The sequence below is a fragment of the Marmota monax genome, unplaced genomic scaffold (assembly GCF_021218885.2).
Source record: "Marmota monax isolate L192 unplaced genomic scaffold, Marmota_monax_Labrador192_F-V1.1 WCK01_AAM20220418_F8-fsc00040, whole genome shotgun sequence".
In the NCBI taxonomy this organism is placed as follows: domain Eukaryota; kingdom Metazoa; phylum Chordata; class Mammalia; order Rodentia; family Sciuridae; genus Marmota; species Marmota monax.
The window spans coordinates 3,411,526-3,430,819 of NW_026692782.1; the positions used below are offsets into that span (position 1 = coordinate 3,411,526).

General features: G+C 37.6%; 1 protein-coding gene across 6 annotated transcripts in view; it reads right to left on the minus strand.

Moving 5' to 3' along the window:
* Palld (palladin, cytoskeletal associated protein) overlaps window positions 1–19,294 on the minus strand; it is a 375,619-nt gene that overhangs the window by 292,475 nt on the left and 63,850 nt on the right. Inside the window, exon 1 of one of the 6 annotated variants that reach the window (XM_058580371.1) lies at window positions 16,867–17,313. The exons of the other annotated variants lie outside the window; for them this stretch is intronic. The gene's annotated coding sequence lies outside the window, so the exon portion shown is untranslated. Of the gene's footprint in view, window positions 1–16,866; window positions 17,314–19,294 lie in introns of those variants that run through there. 6 annotated transcript variants of the gene reach the window in all.

Here is a 19,294-nt window from a genome sequence, read left to right on the forward strand (position 1 = left end):
GAACTCTATGAAAGCATTAGATTAAATTACCATCTACATTTTTAAAAAATGTATTATGATTGTTTTAAAAAATCCACCAGAGTCTAAAAAATAAATTTTAAAGAGAAGTTTTTTTAATCAGTCATATCACTCTATGTTATTCTTCATTTAGTTATTTTATAGCAATTCATGCATAGTTTACTATTTTTTTAAAGGAAGGGGCAAATTATATTACCTTTTATGCAACTGTAAATCCCAGAAGCAAAGCCTTCATTCACATGATTATTTGGCATAGTTCTAGACATGTAGGTCTTTTCATAATTTTATAGCATAGATCTGTCAGGACAATGACCTAGATTCCTCTCTTCAGGTTTGGTCCTGTAAGACTTGTTGTCCCACACGGTATAATAGCACTATTCTTTATATCTTGGCCTCTAGACAGATCAAGCTAAGATGAGCTCTTTCTTCCTTCCTTCCTTCTTTCCTTTCTTTCTCTCTTTTTAAAAATTTTTTAGTACTTCAATTTGCTTCCTCTACAAGAGTAATATGAAATCTAAGGAATAAACCATAATAGAAGAACTAGTGTCAAATGGCCAAGTCAAACAAGACATTTTAATTTGATTTCTTGCATAACTTGGTGATCTCCATGCATTAAAGTTCCTGAGTTCAGAAATAGGTCAATTTATTAAATTTTATATTCATTTTATAATAATTGGTTTTCAAAGTATACCATGAAACGACTCAACCAATTTCTGAGGTCTCAAAGTACAAATATTTTCACATACTTTGGACTCTGAGTAAAGTTTTTTTTTTGTTTTTGTTTTTAGGATAATGCTCTTTTCTGCATAAACTTAGTTTTTGTATGTATATTTCCTTTGGTATTGTTGGGATTCTGCCTCACGACATATTCAAGTCCATAAAAATTCTTAATAGTACTAATAGTAGTATTTCCATGGCTTATTTCAGTCATTTATATTTTGGAAATTACATCTTAAATATATGACTTCTTAGGATGATATTTTTATTGAAAGCCCAGTCTCTTGTGACCTTCTTTCCAGTATTCCAGGGCACTTACAAGGAATCATTCCTGAACTGGAAAAACAAAAATCAAAACCATATGACCTGCTATTTAGTGGGTAATAACTATTTAATTGTTAAATAAATGATGTAAATAGAAGTGAATTCCCATTATTAAATAGAAAGGCCAGTGTTCTCTTTGGTATTTCTGATACTATTTTAATAGAGTGGTACTCATTGGTCTCAGGACATTTCTAAATAAGAGAGCTATCTGTTGAAAGAATACTGAACTATCCACTGGGGATAAACTAACATTAAGACCTTCATGGAGCAGTTAAGACTTCTGGTCAACCTTAACGTGCAGTTAAGTGTGCCAGTTCTAAAGGTTTCAGAAAATTCTAATACCGTATAATACTGATGCAAAGGGACTTCCTTGTAAAAACTGATGACGAGCAGGGTTTTAAAATAAGGCTGGCATGGGGCCAAACACTCATGTATGAAGAAAGGAAAAGAAAAAAGGCTCATGAGAGAAAGGACTCAGTTGGGCATTCTCAGAAAATTTCAAGAATTTAAGTCTTTCTCAATCTTGGCACTAGGTAGAAGGGCCCATTAGGCTTGACTTTTTCTGTTGCAAAGGAGGCATAGATAATATCTGGATTACCCTAGAGCTTAGTGGCTACACCTCTGATCCTTGACAACTGCCTCAAATTTCTCTGTCTTCTCTTTAATGCAGGGTGTCAGCTCTAAATGGAAATTTTAACTTGTCCCCCTTTCTCTTGAGCTTTCAAATATGAAGAGTGTTTCTTTTCCTTCTTTATTGCTTTGGGTGGTGGTGGTGGGAGGTGTTGGGAGGGACCACGGTGGACTGGGTTCTCCCAGGGAAGGTCGCAGGGCTGTAGGACCCTTGACTGTGAGGCATAGGCCCTGGAGGTCACAGGAGGAAACAGAGAAAGAATCGTCTTAGAAAAGATGACTCAGAATTCTGACTCAGAGGGATCTGGGCCAATTTCTGATCTCATCCTGGAGCTTCCTGCAGCACCTGGGCTTTCCCTGGAGGTCTTCTACCTAGTCTAGGGCTTAGGCCACACCTGTCTGGCCCAGAGGGGATAAGCTGACAAAAATCCTGCTTGCAGTGGAATGCCAATGCTCTCATTAGATCAGACGTAGGATCAGATGGTACATTTTCTAGAAGCATAGTTTATCATATATTTCAATCACAAATGACCAATTATGACATTAAAGCACTTTAGAAGGAAGACAAACTGTCCCCGCTAGATAACCACTATGAAGAAGCAGTAAGTTTGTACCTGACAATAATGTTCTGTTTGACTCTAGAAATGTTGAACGGTTACTGAGAATTTTACAAGAATTTTTGCTTTACGTTTTGACCCAAACATGAAAGCTGTCAAGTTATAGATGAAAGCTCCACAAAGTGAGAAAATCTGTCTCAACTAAGGTTGCAAATCTAGTCTGTGACAGAAGTGGATACCTGAAAAAGAGATTGGCTGAAGGAAAATAATCTTACTTGTAAGGGATTTCTAATAGATATTGAACAAGGCTACTGTAAAAAAATACCTTTCTCTTTCCACATTAAAAAAAGATTTTGTGAAGTAAACTGAGAAGAATTATAACCATAATCTACTTAAAAAGTATCTGAAACTATTTTCTATTCTCCATGATGGTCTGCAGACAACTCCTCTGGGATTGACTGGGTGGCTAATAGGGCTTTAGAATGCTCCTGTCTTTCTCTGCCCTCTTGAAGACTCAGGAATCATGGGTCACTTTTGTTGCTCAAGGAATTTGGCTCCACGGATTTTTCACAAATGTAAACTCATACCGATGATCCTGGTAGGAATCTGGGCATGGGATCAGGAAAGAAGAAATGCAAATCTGTGACTCAGAATTGCACAAGCATCTGAGATCACTGCTAAAAGGAATGGCTACTCCACACACATTTCTAGACCACAAGAGACATTGACCCAAATCCAACAGAGCCAGTTAGCATCAGATTCACCTTAGGAATGACTCAACCAAGTTTCTGTCTAAAGTATACTGACTCTGGAAAAAAAACAGTAGGAAATAAATTTCATGTGTCAGTCCTCACAGTCTTATCTCCTACCTACATTTCTTTCCCCTTTGTGGTCTCATCTTCTCCTTTGAAACTTCTATCATGCATTTTAATGAATACTGTGGTGGTGATTCCATTCTTTGGCCAGTGTAAATTCTCACTTCCCACCTGTCTGGTGGGACATGGGAAGAGATAGTGAAATACTTACTCATTGGTAGAGCTGCTTAGAGAACTGGTACTTCCAGGGAAAGGTAGAATTGAGAAGAAAACAGCCGGCAAGGGTTAACCATGCACAAGGCAATGAGTTTGAGAAAACATGGAAAAGTTTAGAGATGTTGGCCTTTCTGTCCACATTCCCTCTAGTTCTGGAATCTTCTTAGAAGAGCCTATGCTGGGCAGTCTTTCCAGAGAAATCTGGTGAGCTGTCTGCTGTTTTAGCCAAGCAGGGCTGCTACTGAATGATGTAAGCATTTCTTTTTCTTCAAGGGCAAAAAAACAAACAAACAAAAAAAAACATGTTGGAGTGTTCTAACAAACCGAGTAAAAGGTGGAAAATATTTCAGTTTTTATGCAACTGTTTGACTAAATCCTCCCTATGTGACCTTCAAAGAATTTTTCCTTTGGTGATGTACTATCATGACCCCAGAATTTCCAAATCTTTTGATTCTTGAAGATCTTCTCAGCTGCTACCATTAGATAGCTTAGTGAATTCTCGTTTATAATAACACGCCAAGGCTTCTCAACCTTAGCACTGTTGACATTTGGGGCTTAGCTTTTAGCTTGGCAAGTGTATAAAATGCTGGCTCTTTCAGTTTTGCTAGTTATAAAGTAAACGTAGAGGTTTGCCCCTCTATTTTCCTCTACACCATTCCTAAATGATCAACTACAGCAAAAGTAATTTGGACTAGCATCCAAGCAATGGTCAATTCTGGGCTGTTGGGTGGAGGAATCTCAAGTTAAGCCTCAATTGTGACGTCTAATGGTATAAGTAAAAAAATTTTCTCTGTATTATTAAGAAGGGAGTTTCTACATAAATTTGGAACATCCAGTCCCTAATGGTTTACCATGAGTTGGGGAGTAGTGGGATGAAGAGGTAAGGGTTTCAGCATTTTATCCTCCTGTATTGGAAATAGTATTCTGATGCGCACTACTTGGGCAAGTCTCTTGAGGACCAGGAGGAATCGTAGGGTATACAGAAACTAAAGTGCTCGAGACTGTGGCTAAATAAAAAATTTCCAAGGATATTTATTTGCAAATGCAAAGGAAATTATCCCAATAGAAGCCAACTAGTGATGTTTAAATGGCAGATTTAATTCAGAGAGATCTATAATAGGTAAAAACATTACTATATTGGTTTTTAGAGATATCTTAGCCAAGGCTATTTTCCTGACATTCTAGCCATGTAAAGGAGACTAGATCCAATGGTTTTAAATGATATGTTGTTGTGTGACAAGAACAAATCTGGTCTCTTAAGAGTGCTAAGATTCCCCAAGTTTCCTCATTCATTGTTCCTAAAATGGCCCACAGGAGTAGTGGGTAGCCACTTGGTTCCACCCCAGGCTGGCAGTGTTGCAGTACGTATCATGTCCACATACTCCCTCAGCTGGTGTCTCAGAAAACAACAGGCTGCTCATCTCACTGGTCTTGAGCTCTCAGAATTATGTGCCTAGGATAGGCATGCACATAGTGCCTGAACAGGGGACAGGATTCCCAGTCCCTTCTCTTTTTATTAAAGTGTGATTTTGTGTGTGACCATTTTTGTGAAGGTGGGCTCTGGAATACCCTTATCTCTATAAGGAATCTTATAGATATAGTGAAATTTTAAATCTATTTTCTTGGATGGCAGAAACCATCTTCCATTTTTTGGGGGGGCGGGGGGAAACAAGCCATGATACAACTGAAGTTATTTTGGTAGGCCTATCTCTACTGTCCTCATCCTTGGAATGAGTTGCTAATGTCTCATTCCTCTTTCCTCTTTTATAGAAAGAGGAATATAATGACACACACTTGCATATATACACACTCACACACAGCACTCACAAGGATGTTGTGATAAACGGATAAGATAATGGCTATGAAACACTTGGAAAACTGCCATGTGCAATAAATGCACTATTATTTTTATCAAGCATCATGAACAATATGTACTGTGGTTCCCTCCATTTAAGAGGCATTTCTACACATTGGGAATGTATTAACAAATAGAAACATTTTCTAAAACAAACATATCTATTTTCTTGTCAATCAGAATTTCTGTCATATTAACTAATTCGAATTTTGTCATAAAAAAACTGTTTATAGCCTTACTAGAACTAGTAGAAAATAGCTAGTGGGCGGGAAGAGTGTTCTCCAGTAGACATTCAAAAAAAAAATGTGCTTTCTCTGCATCTGTGCCTGGGTGCATTGTGGAGGGGAAATTTTGCTCACCACTTTACTCTTAGAAGCTGGCCCAGAGTAAATGTGTATTAAATGAACGAATGAAAATATACGTTATATAACGACTTTCTGTCAAACAACCCTCTTTAAGTCTATCCATGTTCTTAGCCATCAGAGGATTTGTCTGTCACACATGGTCCACATTTGAATGTTCATATGCAGAAACACAGATGGTTGGAACTAAAGTTTACTCAATTCTGGATGGCAGAAACAAACCGCAGATTGAAATAGAAGACATTTAAACAATGTTTCTGACATGCTTGGTGATTAAGACAGAAAATGATTTGTTTTTTCTAAGATGCTTAAAAAGTCTCGCTTACTTTATGTATCCCTCTTTTCATTAAACGAATCACACAAATTAGAGTGTTAACACATATTCTAATAAAGGATTAAGTAAAAGTCTAAATGAAAGGATGACAAAATTAAAAATAATTATTTTTGCTTGACATCCAAGAAAGATGACTCATGAAAGTGTTTCTTTAAAATTATATTTGTGAATGCCAGACCCAGTAAAGGTACCAGCTTTGTTATCTGCCATTCATTCTGTGTCCGTTGGCATTCCAAACCAAACTACACTAGGACAGTAGACCTGCAGAGGGATACCTACAATTTGTAGAGATCAAGATTTATTATTGATAACTGGTTGAAAAGAGATGAAAAAAGTTGAGGGTCTTAGGGCACCACATCAGTTGTAGCTAGATTTTTATATGATGTCTATAGGTAATGATTTTGGTTCATGCAAAACCACATTGGAGTAAAACAAGCTAAGTGGGACAGGGATGGAATCTGATATTTATTTGGTATCTGCTTTGTGCCAGACGTTTTGTTAGGCTTGTTACATGTCTTCTCATTAACTTTATATACTTCCACACACAGTGTTTTGTGCTTCTCAGTTCATTGATGAAAAATTTGAGGCTCTGGGGTTGGTAGAGTTAAGATGGAGATTCAGTCTTTGGATGGTGGTAGTGGTGATTTGGATTTGGAAGGTTAGAAAAGAGAAGAGATAGAAGGAGAGTAGATGTGAAGCACAGACTTGATAAATCACGAGGTCCCAGTGGCCACTGGGTAGAAGCAGAAGCACACGAAAAGCCCGTCAGTGGAAAAGAATAACAGCATCCAGAGATTCCCCACTGAGCTGTGTAAATTTTAGTCTAAGAAGTCACTTAGCTTTATATGGAAAATAAACATTTTCTTCAAGCAAATTCAGTTTTGACTCTCTTTTCTACCCAACTCAGTCAAACTGATCAGAGGATCCCGGATCTTTCCACATGAACTCAGACTAGGAGATTAATTGGGTGCTCAAAAGACGGCAGACTGCGTCATCCAGAACTTGACTGTTCAAAATGTGGTCTGCAGACCGGCAGCATCAGTTTGACTCTGGAGCTCCTTAGGAATGTGGATTCTCAGTCTCCAACCCAGACCTACTCAATTGGAATCTGCTTTTGACAAGCTTCTCCGGTGATGTATGTGTACATTAATGTTTGAGATTCCCTGACCTAGGAGATAATTTTCTAGTTTTAGCATGATCTCTTCATTTTCCTATCCTTTTCAGAAAACTATGATGAAATGCTACTTCACTCATCCACAGTTTATCTTTAGCAAAATATGCTAGAAAATGTGCCTTTAATTTCACTGTTTCTTATTCTCCTGCATTTTCCTAACATAGCATAAGGAAATAAATCATTTTGTACATATAATATTTGTATGTAATTTTGTGCATATACTACTTGATATTTGCTCTTGTCCCTCAAAACTATTTGATATGTACATTAGTGCTGAAGAAATTGAAGGGAGTTGAAGTCTTATCAGGGAGGAAAACCGAGAAAATGCGTTAATTAGTGCACTGTTTACTTTTATTATCACCTCTAGACATTTGCTTGCTCCAGTGCTTCATGGCTTTCAATGAATGGTAAAGTACTAGAAATAAGTAGTATGACTTTGTTCAATGAAGAGTGGAAATTCTTCTAGGTCCCAGGCATTGGCTTAGTTTGGAGGCAACCATGTATATGACACATTTTCCCTGAACGAAACACTAGCAATCCAAATGAAATCCCACTGAAAGGATCATAAGGTCTGATGAAGTGGGATTTAGTCTTGGAATGTGAGAATGATTCAGCATATGCAAATTAGTCAAGGTGATAGACCACTTCAACAGAATGAAAGATAAAAACCATATGATCATCTCAATGATGCACCCTATCTCACACATAATACAAAAATCAACTCAAAATTGATTAAAGTCTTAAACATAAGTTGTGAAACTGTAAAACGACTAGAAGTCGTTTGTTTGACGAACATAGCTGCACCATTGTTTGGGGCATAAATATTTATGATTGTTATGTCTTGTTGGTGTATGGTTCCCTTAAGCAGTATGTAGTGTCCCTCTTTATCTCTTTTGATTAACTTTGGCCAATTTGGAAAGAGATTTCTTGGAAAGCTGGGAATGGAACCACCATTTGACCCAGCTATTCCCCTTCTTGGTCTATTCCCTAAAGACCTAAAAAGAGCATGCTACAGGGACACTGCTACATCGATGTTCATAGCAGCACAGTTCACAATAGCAAGACTGTGGAACCAACCTAGATGCCCTTCAATAGACGAATGGATAAAAAAAATGTGGCATTTATACACAATGGAGTATTACTCTGCATTAAAAAATGACAAAATCATAGAATTTACAGGGAAATGGATGGCATTAGAGCAGATTATGCTAAGTGAAGCTAGCCAATCCCTAAAAAACAAATGCCAAATGTCTTCTTTGATATAAGGAAAGTAACTAAGAACAGAGTAGGGACGAAGAACAGGAGAAGAAGATTAACATTTAACAGGGATGAGAGGTGGGAGGGAAAGGGAGAGAGAAGGTAAATTGCACGGTAATGGAAGGAGACCCTCAGGGTTATACAGTGGAGGGGGTAGAGAGAGAGGAGGGGAGGGGAGGGGAGAGGTGGGGAGGGGGGAGGGTGGATGATGGGAAAGGCAGCGGAGCACAACAGACACTAGTATGGCAATTTGTAAATCAATGGATGTGTAACTGATGTGAATCCGCAATCTGTGTATGGGGTGAAGGTGGGAGTTCATAACCCACTAGAATCAAAGTGTGGAATATGATATGTCAAGAAATTTGTAATGTTTTGAACAACCCATAATAAAAAATTAAAAAAAAAAAAAAAAAAAAAAAAAAAAAAAGATGTTGTGTCCACCAAAAACTGAAAAATAAATATTAAAAAATTCTCTCTCTTCAAAAAAAAACAACAACAACAAAAAAACAGAACTGAGGCTTGGGGAAATTAAGTGACTTTCAAACTGCTGGATTTTACATGGTGTGGCCAAAGCCCAGAGCTATTAATGTTATGGTGAGCCACCTTGACCTCCCACTGTGGGAGACCTTATGGGACTTCTCAGGGATTAAAGGCAAGGTCTGCCTCTGACAAAAGTGCAGACTTGTAGTTTATTTTTACATTTTTCTCCTTTATCCCTCCTTCTGGTCTCCATATGCTCTGCTTTTTCCTATGAAAATAGAAAACTGCTAGAAATCAGCTGAAACTTGGAATTGAAATATCACAAAAGGACATCGATTGGAATTTTCCAGAATGGTGTTTCCCCAGATAGTAATAGTGTGCCTCAGTATTTTTTCTGCTTAATTGAGTCTGGGATATTCTCGGTTTTAAAGGATAAACAACTTTCCATACCATAGTCTTTTTAAGTTTTTAGGTAGGAATTTATTTGCCCATCAATTATCTATCATTTGTGTTTTTCTTCCATACACATTTCCCATACTATTAAAATTCAGAACACCAATTTTAGAAATGCTTTCTTAAGGGCTCTATGATTACAAATAAGATTTTTTTTCAAAGTCCTAAATTAGTGGAGGATTTATGTCCAAGGAAACTGCTGACCTTAGAAGATAACCTAGAGCAAACAAATGATATTAAGCTTCAAATTAACAAACTGTTGGTGAATTCCAGGCCATCTTGTCTCATCATGCGCTTCATCCAAAATAAGCCATGTTCAAGTTCAAAGAATGCTGGAAAGTAGTGCAGGTCTTCCTAAGAGTTTCTCTAGCAAGTGACTGGGGATTAACTGCACAACCCTGCTCCCTAAAGGTCCTCACTCTGTCTCTGCCCTTCCCCAAGCTCTACCTCCTAGGCACGGGCTCACCTCTTTCTTCCACTGCCTATTGTCTCATGCTGGATCCTCTACTCTCTTTAGCTACATGCTAAAGTGCTTTGAGACTTAAGGTGCTTTAAGAATTCCTGGAACTGCCTGCCTCTGTTTCATAAAGGGTAGTTTTAGCATCTTTTTTTTTTTTCCAAATTGCCCCTCTTCTCTTTACCCCTGTTTCTAGCACATCTTCCTTAAGAAGAGAGGCAAAATTATAAATGCTTTTGATAACATTTTATATCCACCCTCCCCAGGTAGTAATAAAAAAACAAAACAAAACAAAAACCCCAAAACTGAAGTAAACTTCACTAAACAGCGTTGTTGTATTGTAAATAGGAATTTCTTATTTGTATTTCTTCAAATCTTTTAAAAATAATATACTGGATCTCATAGAAAGTAAGAGCCAGTACTATTTTATGAATCTCAGAAAAAAATATTCTGATTATAATGGTCAATACCACTGAATATAAGAGATGGTCCACTTTTAGGATATGAAAATGGTTGTTTCGGAAACAATGAAATATAACAGTATGTTGTTCTGTATTCTTTAAGTAATACACACACATATACATATATTAGGCAGTTGAAATTCTAATGATTTTCTTCTTTTTACAACAGTTTTCCTCCAATCATGGATGATGGATCACCTATAACAGAATCTGGGGCTGTTCATTAAAAATACAGATTTCTCGGCACTCCCTACCTCACAGGTTGACTGAAACAGAATCTTGTGGCAAGGTCTAGGCAGCAATACTTTTTAAACTTTTCAGATGATTTTAATACGCATCCGGAGAAAATAACTTCTCGAAGGTGGTCTCTAGACCAAAGGTGATGGCATCACTTTACAGTTTATTAGAAATGCAGACTCTCAGACTCTACCCCAGACCCAGTAAAACAGAATCTGCATTTTAACATTATGCCCAGGTGATTCATAGATAAAGGTGGAGAAATAGTAGATGAGGAGTTCTCAAAGTGTGATTGCCAGATGGGCAACAGCAACTAGAAACTTGTTAGAAATGCAAATTCTTAGGCTGCAACCCAGAGCAACCTAGAGACTTGGAAGATGGGGTGGGGTGGAACCTAAATTATCTGTTTAATAAGCTCCCCAGGTGATCTGACACCTGGTAGAGTGTGAGCTGCTGGGGCCTATTCTTTTCAGTAACACACCCAACCACAAGCACTAATTGGTTAAGGCAATGCAAGGAGATTGAGCAGCTAGCAGATACCTGTTCTTTAGTCAAGGCGATTAAGAGGCATTAGCTAGCATCTTCAACGCTAAGTAATCTTTTAATCCCAGATGTGAAAATCATAGCAGATATAACAATTGGGAAAATATGGGGAATAAATTGCTGGTTAATTTTGATCTCTCATTTTTAAATGAGTCAGAGTGATAAATACATTCTAAGCCTGAGGAATTTTTCTACCTTCCATCTCTTACTTTTAGCAATTATTATTATTATTTTTTTCTGACTCGTCAGAGCATCTGTGACAAAGCCATCAGGTGATTAGTTCTTTGTAGTATAGAATGAGTTCTACTTTGAAATGCTGCCAAACTCCAACTCAAATGCAGGACCAAAGAGTGAGTACTTAATATTTATTTTCTTCACTTAAACGGGAGGGTTGAGAGGTGAGGACTTTGGAGAATGACCCATTGATTTCACTGGTTATTGAACATCTACTCAAGATCAGTTGATATTAGGTACTACTAATTTGAAGAAAAAAGATAGTTCTTTCTCTCAAGGAGCATGCAGTCTATTAGGGAGACAAACAAAGCAAGTAGGTAATTTCACTACAGTTTGATCCCTTATATACTGCAGACTTGACATGATTATCTGTTATAACCACAGGCCTAATGTGGTTTGAAGACAGATTTGAGGAAGGTGAGAATAACAAGAAAGAAAGACCAGTCAGTAGTTTCTGCACCAAAGTAGTGGCAAAATATACATGGGACAGCCATACAAGGATATCCTAAAATACAATTTTTTTACAGTCAACTGTTGACCCATTACACCCACTGAAATAAGCAACTCAGGTAATTCAAAATAAACTTTGGAAGGTTTTATAAAAATCATATTTTTAACTATACAAGAAAGAGCGGATGCTTCGCAACATGCCCTTTTTATTATCGCCAGCATTCCGTGACCGTGCTGTTTATGCCAGTATTATGCTTAATTAAGCACCATGGCAATATCAATAAGAGTCTGAAAGCCAGATGTGGCACAGAGAATCCAAAAATGCATCTATCCTGGCAAGCTTAGGATAAACCTTGCAAAAAAGAGAGAGATAATTCCCAGAAATTGTTTTGCCTCGAACAAAAAGATCTAAATATAAGAGGTTGTACTCCAAGGATAGATGAGAACAGTGAGCACGATTATGCAGCAAAATCTCGAGCATGTAGAAACAGCATTCGGGTTTCTATTCCACATCAGTGCTATGCTGCTCCATGCTATTTAGGAATGGCATCTTTATGCTTTCTTACCACAAAATAGCCTTGAGGAGAGAGGGCCTCCTTTAAGCACGACTCTCCAGGGAGCTCTCTCTGACCTTCCCTGCCTGAGCTGGTCCCTTTCCAACTTCCCATGTTCTGTTAGAACTCCTTGCATTCTTGCATCATGGCATGCATCCTTTAGAACCTCAGTTATTGATTTATTGTCCTCTCCCCCACCAATAAAAGCCAGAGGGTGTTTAGGTTATATTTACTTATACGACCACCAATCTTCTGAGCTATTCAGTTGTTCATACTCTAAGTTAGGTACTGTATTAAGCACTCTGGGTTTAGCACTGGGAAAGACAGACACACTCTCAGTTATTAGGGAGCTAAAGATTGAGTGAAAGGAGACAGATAGTTCAACACATCAACACATAAATGAGTAAATAAATAATTGCCGATAGTGTTCAATGCTATATAATTAGTAAAACGATGCAATAGGGTTTTGAGAAAATGGGATTAGGGAGGGATCTTCTGGCTGGAGTGTGGAGACCAGGCTTTCCTAAATGGCGACTTCTGAATTGAGTCTTGTAACCATGAGGAAATCTAGGAGAGGTTTCTCCCAGGCAGAAGGAACTTGAAATGCACAAGACCTGAGATTTCCTGGGCTTAGAAATCTTAAGAGATGAGAGGAAAAAATTCAGTTTATTTAGGGTAGAGATATAGGGGTCAGATGGAGAGAAGAGGAAGATGAGGTTGGAGAGGGGGGCAGGGTCTAGAACATGGAGGGCTTTACTTGTAGACTGTTTGAAGGCAAGCGGACTTTGTTCTAAATGTAGTAAAAAACCTCTGGAGGGTTACTAGCAGACTTATGTCTTGATCAGAGTTACATATCTGGAAGGCCCACTCCAACTATGACATGGAGCATGGAGGAGAAAAGCTATTTAGTAGGGAGCTGCTGATGTCCAGGTAAGGATGGCTTGGGCTGAGGTAGAGTGGTGTGGGTGGTCAGTAGTGCTCATCTTTGGAGGTTTTGTCAGTAGGACTTGCTGGTGAGGTGGTCTATGAAGGGAAGATAACCTGACTCAAGGCTCCAGCCTTACGCATGTAGGTAGAGGCCATTTACAGAGATGGCATGCAGAACAGATTGGGAAGGGGGATGTCAAAGCAGGTCTTTGCTTTTGGACATTTCGAGTGGTATAAAGGGTATTAAGAATTGTAATGAAAAAAAAAAGAAGAAAAAAAGAAAACTATTAGACATTCACACTATTCACACTGCTTGGAAGAGTTTACTAACCTGAGGCAAATCAAATAGCACGGGGCTGGGGATGGTAGTAGGTAAGTCCTGGCCTTTGGAGGAAGAAAGATTTGAGTTTGCAACTAGATTTCCTTGCCAACCATGCCATTTTATAATTACCCTCTTTGAGCCTTAGTTCCCCTATGTGCCAAATATATCTGTCCCATGGGATTATTATGAAGACAAAATCAGATGGCATGTATGAAATGCTTATTGCATATCTGGATTATACGAAGTGTTGAACAGCGATAACAAAAACTAAAGGCTACAAGGGAGATGGTGATAAATTGCGTAAGGGGACAAATGCAGTAAGAGACTTCATGGGCCATAGAGTTGTGTCCTCTGTGCTGAAAACTAAATCAAGAAGGACAGGAAGTCCATTTTTTAGTAAATAGGACCTTTCTCCCCATGTTTGAAGTTTCTGTTACTTCATGCAATATAAGGGCCAAGCCCACTCTCCAAGTTACAAGGCTGTATGTACAATTTGTTCTCCCAGTCCCGAACAGAATATCTCTTTCTACAGAATTCTCTAAAAATTTTGCAGACACATAACATAAAGCTTACACATTTAATTGTATAGTTCAGTAGTATCAAGTATGTTCACATTGTTGTGCAGTTATCAGCACCATCAATTTCCAGAACTTGTTTCATCTTCCGGAACTGAGACTCTGGAATTAACTATTGTTAATAGTCCAGTTGGGTGACCAGCATTCTACTTCCGACTCTAAACAATGAGTACTCTAGGTGCCTCACAGAAGAGGAACCACACTGTATTTGTCCTTTTGTGACTGGCTCGTTTCACTTAGCATAATGTCTCAAGGTCCTCCATGTTGCAGCGTGTGTCAGAATTTTCCTTCCTTTTTATGGCTGAATAATATATTCCATTTATCCACTCATCTGCCAACAGACACTTGGGTTGCTCCCATATTTTGGCAATTGCAAATAATGCTCCTGAACATGAGTGCACTGTATGGGAGATTTTATGAGGCAGCATAAATATTCAGTTACTTATTAATTCATTTACTTATTCTCTCCCCTCAACTATTTCCCAAGTGCTTACTTAGGTTGGCGCTGATAATGCTTATAAGGAAAAGTGCTGTAATTCATTTGTGCAAGAGGCAATAGAGTTATTTAGAACATTAAGTTCTCTCCAGGTTTAAAATGTGTAGAATAAACTTTAGAACACTCTAGTGTAGCAATCCACCCAGCAAGCAATTGTCCAACGTTGATGTTGGGCATAGCATGAAATTTGCCGCAAAGAATCTTGCCTTCTGCCCCATAAAACCAGTGCTCTGAGGGAGGTTAAAATTGTCAATAGATAGTAAGGAGAATAAAGAGAACTGAATGGCATGACTTATATAGTTTCCAAAATTTGGATCTATAAAGAGGAGCTTCCATGTTGGGAGACAACTGAAATTTAAATACATTTAGGGACTGTCATTAAAAACATTTCCCTAGATATACCCAGAAAATCACCCATTGACTGGTTGATGACTTCTGTACATAATAGGCTAATGTTTGTTGTAACCAGTCAGCAATCAAAGTGGCTACATTTGATTGATAACTTGGACAGTGTGCTTAAATGTAGGAGACAAAACGTTCCCATAAAATAGATCCAACGAGGGTCTTCTACTTAGAGTTCCCAGAATGGCAAATGGAAGAAAGAGACAATTTGACCGGTAAGTGTTTGGAATCTGCAGTGCAGGACGAACCAAGAGGGAGGGAAAGAGGCAGCAGCAGCAGTAACCTGGAGAGGAGAAATGAGAAGTGAATGGTGAAGAGGCTAGAGTGGTTAGGATAAAGCCCAAAATAGACTCGTGGCCTGCCTAGGTTTCAAGCTCTGTATGCTACTTTCTTCAGATCAGAACGCTGCCATTATTTTCAAAGCAGAGAGCCAAAGAAACAAGCTCCAGAGAATAAGATTACAAAACCGGGTCAGGCACACAGCCTAAACAAATGCTTCATGAGGCATACATTCATATGCACCTCTTTGTTATCCCTAAAATACGCTTTGAGAAAAAATGGGAATGGGAGAAAACTTTTCCTGTTTTAGGCACGTCAGAGGGTAAGAACTGATCAATATTCAAGAATTACCCAAGAGTGTCAATCCAGGACAAAAATGAATGTGAGCAGCTGTGTTTCACAATCTGACCTCAGGACATTGGATCTTTAGTATTTCCATAATATGACTGTAAAAAATATGTCCCTCTAGCCTTATTTGCTTTCCTTAATGGATAATGCTTCTGGCTTGGATCTTTGTGTGGAAAAAAGGATCTTTTGTCTCATAAAATGTTACAGATGCTGCTATGGTAACACACTTTAATTTTATTCCTATCTCAGAAGATAAACATGGGAGGCTGCAATTGGCAATTTAATCTAATATTTAGCATTAGCTTTAGATCCACAGAGCATTTGGGATTTTGGTTTTTTAAGGAACATTGGCACTTTTGTTAACCTGCTGTACTCAATTAAGCAGAATCCTAAAGCCCTGTCTAAAAGGTATTACTCTGCCAACTTAAAAATACCATGTGGCCAAGTTTTAAAACTCACAAGGGAGAGAAAGCATGCTGCTTCTATGACAAAATTCTTAGGTGGCCAGAATGAGTTTGCATTTGTGGGAATTTTCTTCTGGGCTAAAAAAACAAAACCCAAACATCCAGTATTTACAAATACAGTATCAATTTGGTTTGAAATAAAACCCATCCATTGATAGGGAGGGATCCATTGACAGCTTCTTTTCTTTATTAGCAAAGCCTGAACAAATAGCATTAAAACTTTTGCACTAAAGCCAGTTGTTTACTTTGCACTCAGTAAATAACCAGGGTTACTGCGTCCGGAGAAAGTAATTTGAAGCCCCAGTTCCTGGCTGAATTACAACAATATACATTCACACAGGACGTGGACGCTTTCATATCTGCCAGTGTCATAAAACATGGCAAAAAGCACAAATAGAAGGAAAGACACAGGAAACATGTTCAATAATGCAACATGGATTTAAATCCCCAAAGCTTTCCATTCCAATTGCAAAGAAACGTAAGCCCCCAACTCCTTTTATTTTTTTTAAAGAGCCTTTCTCTGCCATTACTCTTACTTCACAATTTTTATTAATTTTTCTCTTCCGTAACAGAAAGTCTGGGCAGCCAAAGGGTTAATGAAGGCTGTGGTCAACTTACACGAAGTTTCAATTACAAACCGGTGGGGGTCAAGTCTGATTTTGATTCACCATACGCCACACTAATCGATTCCAGAGCACATTCTGACTGCCTTTCAGAACAAGAACCCCGGTTCATTCATTAAGTGATTAGAAATCTGCATCTTGCTTACTTTTAGTCATGCTAGATCTTTACAGAATAAAAATCATCACTGTTACTGATTTATACACTGGCTTTAGAAACACACATAATGAATACACTCACACAATTGTACTTTTCAAACACCACAACATATACAAGTTGTTAGTAATTAAACTGGAGTGCCTACCTAAGTTGTTCTTGAAGCAAATTTCAGCCCTTTGTAATATTTTCCCTTCATAAAAGTCCCCAAGTATTTACAGTCTGCAGATGAGATCATACTCTTGAAACAGTAAAGATTAAATGTGAAGGGGGAACACAAGTGAAAGAGAGGTTGTTCACACTAAACATGACTTGTACTGAAAAGATTCCACAGTGCTATCTTGATCCTCATTGGTCACTCAGTGGGCTGGAACAATATTTGCCCAGTTGCTATGTAGAGAGGGGTGGCTGCCAACTCACTCTACTAATAAGCCTGAACCTGGCCTTTGCAGATAAGAGTGGTTATTGTTTGAGTTAATGTGCTTGCTGATAAGATGCTCACCAAAGCAGGTATAAGAAATATTTTTCATTTGTGACAAACCATAGACCAGCTACAGACATTTCTTTGCCACTCTGAATTTTAACAGCTGTTGGAAAAAAGTAAACCAGGAGATGTCTGTTTTTTTTTCTTTCTTTCTTTTTTTTTTTAATTAGACTTTTGTCCTTTAGGAATGCATATCTAAAAAGATCACATTTAAATGTTTTCTTAAAAAGGACACTATATTCAAATTCAGAAAAACAATTTGCCTATCCCAACTCTGAGAACTGATTATTAAAATACATTTAAAATATCTCAGGGTGCACATATACATCTTTTTTATTAAATATGCACATATATTTATGTGTAAATGAAGGTTTACTTTAGGAAAATTTCCCCAAATTTCAAAGGAAGCAGTTTGGATTTGACAATTCTGAATGTACATACTCCATCATTAAACTCGTGAGCACACACAATGCACACATAGCAAGCAAGTTTGAATAGTACAGGACTAACGTAAAGCACATGCCAATTTAGATGGGGTTTTAGAAAATTCAAACACAGATGTTTTCCTTTTTGTATTTAGAGAAACAACTTTATTATTTTTTCAACTTAAACTAACTGCATTTTTGGGAGGATCCTGTGAATATAAGACTGTAACCCTAAATTTAACATCATGTAATGAATGGAGACACATGAAAACAGGCATACTCAATAGGCCTTTAATACATAATTTTCAGTAATATCCTTAATGTGCCTGAGACTAGGAGAAAAATGGAACTAATTACTCAACAAGTAGGATGCTTTTCTAGTGCTCTGCTGTAGAATGTGTCAAGAAGATTATTAACTATGTTGGAAGGGATCTAAATACCTCTGATTTTCTATTTATCACTAGGTAGATAAATCCAATGAGTTTTTAAAAGTGTATATTTGCTTATTGGCTATAAGTAAAAATCAAAATGAATAAAATAATAAATTCATAATAATAGCTTCATAAAAATTTCTTATAGAACCTGAAGGACTGGAGTCACTTTAAACTCTGTAGCAGAATACTGAGGAATTTCAACTTTCATCTTGAGTATTTTTTTAAAAAGTGCCTACATTATTAAAGAGAATCTCAATGAACCAGCCAACAGATTATGTTTCTGATATATACAAAAAAATCATTTCTTGAATTAAAACATGTGACAATAGGATGGTACTAAAATTTGGCTATTTTTAAAATTGAGCTACAGAAAAATTGCTGGTCAAGTTAGGGAATAAATGCTCATAGCTAGAAGGGATAGAATAGAATGTGGTTCTATTTATTTATTTATTTATTTATTTATTTTTGAGTGGCCTCCTCAATTAATAGATTTTTTTAGTGTGTTTGTTTAGTACCAGAGAGTGAACCCAAGGGTGCTTAACCACTGAGCCATATTCTCCAGCCCTTTTAATTTTTTTTTTTTTTTTTATTTTGAGAAAGGGTCTCACTAAATTGCTTTAGGCCTCTCTAAGTTGATGAGGCTGGCTTTGAACTTGTGATTCTTGTGCCTCAGACTCTTTACTTAGATTACAGGCATATGTCACCAGGCCTGGCTAAGAGATGTTTTTGAAGAAACAACCTGGTACATCCCCAGCTTCATTGTATTTACAAATTTCTACTGAGCATGTCTGAGCCAAGCCATTGAGAGACTCTTCTTTTCAAGCCCATGAAAAACACACATAAATGATCCCAACATTCATGTCAACATAGTTTCTTCTGCTTAGCGCTTTAGTGCAATATTCCATTAAGACCAAGGGCTACGCTCCTCAGAATATACCCAGAGGACTTAAAATTGGCATACTACAGTGATGCAGCTGCATCAATGTTTCTATCAGCTCAAGACACAATAGCTAAGCTATGGAACCAACCGAGATCAATGGATAAAGAAAATGTGGTGTGTATACACAATGGAACATTACTCATCTATAAAAAATAATGACTTTATGACTTTTGCCAATAAATGGATGAATCTGGAGACTATTATGCTAAGTGAAATAAGCCTGTCCCCAAAAACCAAAGGTTGAATGTTTTCTCTGCTAACATACAACGGGGGGGGGGGCAGTAAAGAATAGA